The following is a 3,820-nucleotide window of genomic DNA, read 5'->3' as shown; positions in this document are numbered from 1 at the left end:
CTCAAAAGTAAATAAATAAATCAGTAAATAAATAAAATAAAAATGGACAAAGGACCTGAATAGACATTTCTCAAGACATACAAATGGCTAACAGATATATAAAATAATGCTCAACATCACTAATCATTAGGGAAATGCAAATTAAAACCACAATGAAATATCACCTCACACTTGTCAAAATGGCTAGTATCAAAGAGATGAAAAATAACAGGGAAACCCTGTCTGCAGAGCGGCTTTAGCCTGTGAGCAGCGAGACCCAGGGACAGTCTCAGCCCTGCTGCTGCTGACACCAAGAGACTGCTGAGCCCCGGTTCATAGGCCACCACTCACTTTCAGAAGGCCAAACTGGCCGAGTAGGCTGAGAGATATGATGACATGGCAGCCTGCATGAAGTCTTGTAACTGAGTAAGGAGCTGAATTGTCCAATGAGGAGAGGAACCTTCTCTCAGCTGCTTATAAAAATGTTGTAGAAGCCCGTAGATCATCTTGGAGGATCCTCTCAAGTACTGAACAAAAGACAGAAGGTGCTGAGAAAAAAACAAACAGTAGATAGTATGAGAATACAAAGAGAAAATTGAGATGGAGCTAGGAGATATCTGCAATGATTTACTCCTTTTTTGGAAAAGTTCTTGATCCCCAATGCTTCACAAGCAGAGAGCAAAGTCTTGAAAATGAAAGGAGACTACTACAGTTACTTGTCTGAGGTTGCTGCTGGTGATCACAAGAAGGGGATTGTGGATCAGTCACAACAAGCATACCAAGAAGCTTTTGGAATCAGCAAAAAGGAAATGCAACCAGCACATCCTATCAGACTGGGGCTGGCCCTTAACTACTCTGTGTTTTATTATGAGATTCTGAACTCCCCCAGAGAAAGCCTGCTGTCTTGCAAAGACAGCTGCCAATGAAGCTATTGCTGAACTTGATACATTAAGTCATACAAAGACAGCTGCCAATGAAGCTATTGCTGAACTTGATACATTAAGTCATACAAAGACAGCACGCTAATAATGCAATTACTGAGAGACAACTCGACATTGTGGACATCAGATGCCAAGGAGATGAAGCTGAAGCAATAGAAGTAGGGGAAAATTAACTGGCCTTCCAACTTTTGTCTGCCTCATTCTAAAATTTACACAGTAGAATGTTTGTCATCCATACTGTACCACAAATAGCTTTTTGTTTATGATTTTTGACAGGTTTATTTTACTTCTATTTGAATTTCTATATTTCTCATGTGGTTTTTATATTTAATGTTAGGGGATTAAAGCCAGTTAACATTTAGGGAGTTATCTGTTTTCATCTTGAGCTGGCCAATATGGGGATGTGGAATTTTTATACAAGTTATAAATGTTTGGCATAGTACTTTTGCTACACTGTGGCTTCACAAGGGTCGGTTTTAACACTTCCATATCTAAGCAAAGAAAACTGCCTACATATTGGTTTGTCTCGGTGGGGAATAAAAGGGATCATTGGTACCTTGGGTCCAGTCACAAGTAATTGTGGGCACTTTAAGGTTTGGAGCCTTTACATCCTAAAAGAATACTTTAGGAAATCTGTTACCAGCTTCTTATAGTTGAGGTATTCTAATGGTATCAGTGATTTGGAAACTATTGCCAATAAAGTAAACCACTTCCTCCCAGGCAGCAGTTAGGCATCTCTCCTTCTTGAGATCAGGGAAATCTCTATGAAAAGACTATATTCCAGCAGTCTCAATTGTGTGATAATTATTATCTTAATATGTGGTGTCCCACACAGTCTTGTGAGATGAAGATATAGAGATTATTAATAGGCCACATTTGAGTTATTATTAATAGACCACATCTCAAGGCAACCTGCCTTGAGATCTAACTATCCTTATGCCTCCTGACTTTTGCTGTTGTGTGAATAATAAGATCACAAATTGTTTAACACAGGATATGTTACCGCTGTGGTGTCAGTTCCTGGATTTCATTTTAATAGATTTTTGACCAGAACGTACTCTCAAGGTAGTGTGACCATAATAGAATTTATTGTTTAAATTCTGGAATCTGTAGGCCAAATTTTGATGTGTAACCTTCCACAGCTTCAGCTGGGCTTGGCAGATTTGAAATTCTCTGAAAATTTTCTGTAGCGTCATTTTCCTGCATGTTGCTATTTTGCTGACCCTCTTTGTAAAAGCCCATGAGTTAAGTGCTGCATTTATATTGCAAGCTGTTCCTTTGATTTCTGAGATATGAGGCACTGAAGTAACATCTTGGACATTTCAAACTTCAGACTCCGTTCAGTCAAACAGCATTACTGTAGAAGAAGTTGTTTTGAACTTCATATACATGATAATGCCATAACTCCATCAAATGAATCACCTGAATTTTAGTTTTGACAAGCAAGATGGCTGTATGGAAAACTTGTTAATGTCCTTACTAAAGATTGTTGTGCTGAGATGGTTATACTAACAGCCTAGATTTCACCACTACACAACTATCCATTTAACAAATCTGCACTTGTACTTTTTAAATCTATACAAATAAGAAATAATTTAAAAAATAAAAAGATTGTTGTGCTGATGTCACTGGCAAGAGGACTGCTTAAAGGGTTAAGATAATCAAATGCCCCATCCTAGGGGAGCCACATTTTTGTTAATAGTTTATATTAAGACAGAATGTGTATTTTCATATTTTAAATATTCTCTAATGATGATAATAATAGCAAAAATAAAAAGAATGCAAGCTCCTCAACATATAAATCTTAGAGACCAAAGTAATAGCTATCCTCAAATATGGTTACCCACCCTACTCTCCATAAAAAAGCAACCATAGTGAATAGTGCCGCAATAAACATATGTGTGCATGTGTCTTTATAGCAGCATGATTTATAATCCTTTGGGTATATACCCAGTAATGGCATGGCTGGGTCAAATGGTATTTCTAGTTCTAGATCCCTGAAGAATTGCCACACTGACTTCCACAATGGTTGAACTAGTTTACAGTCCCACCAACAGTGTAAAAGTATTCCTATTTCTCCAAATCCTCTCCAGCACCTGTTGTTTCCTGACTTTTTAATGATTGCCATTCTAACTGGTGAGAGATGGTATCTCAGAAAATGTGGCACATATACACCATGGAATACTAAATGAAGAGTTCATGTCCTTTGTAGGGACATGTATGAAACTGGAAACCATCATTCTCAGCAAACTATTGCAAGGACAAAAAACCAAACACTGCATGTTCTCACTCATAGGTGGGAATTGAACAAAGAGAACACATGGACACAGGAAGGGGAACATCACACTCTGGGGACTGTGACTGTTGTGGGGTGGGGGGAGGGGGGAGGGATAGCATTAGGAGATATACCTAATGCTAAATGACGAGTTAATGCGTGCAGCACACCAACATGGCACATGTATACATATGTAACAAATCTGCACATTGTGCACATGTACCCTAAAACTTAAATTATAATAATAATAAAATTTAAAAAAGCAACCATAAAAATGTGTATTGACTCTTAAATTTTTAATGAGAAAAGAAGACTTTTTAATAAAAGAGGACTAGAGTAAAAAGTAAATATGGTAGTATAGATGTCATTAACCAAAAGCAATGTGGCATAAAACAATTTTTGTTAGCCTAGAACTTTCAAAGAATCTAGATCTAGACTTTTACTAGGTTTTTTTTTTTTTTTTGAGATGGAATTTCACTCTTGTTGCCCAGGCTGGAGTGCAATGGCACTATCTCAGCATACCTCAACCTCTGCCTCCCGGGTTCAAGCGATTCTCCTGCCTCAGCCTCCCAAGTAGCTGGGATTACAGGCATGCACCACCACACCCGGCTAATTTTGTATTTTT

General features: G+C 37.9%; 1 pseudogene; it reads left to right on the top strand.

Moving 5' to 3' along the window:
* The first annotated feature begins 342 nt into the window (after positions 1 to 342).
* LOC129024717 (14-3-3 protein zeta/delta-like) lies at positions 343 to 1,093 on the top strand (annotated as a pseudogene).
* Positions 1,094 to 3,820: the final 2,727 nt, after the last annotated feature.

Source organism: Pongo pygmaeus, chromosome X, assembly GCF_028885625.2.
Source record: "Pongo pygmaeus isolate AG05252 chromosome X, NHGRI_mPonPyg2-v2.0_pri, whole genome shotgun sequence".
Taxonomy (NCBI): Eukaryota; Metazoa; Chordata; class Mammalia; order Primates; family Hominidae; genus Pongo; species Pongo pygmaeus.
This window is presented reverse-complemented; position numbering and strand designations above follow the sequence as displayed.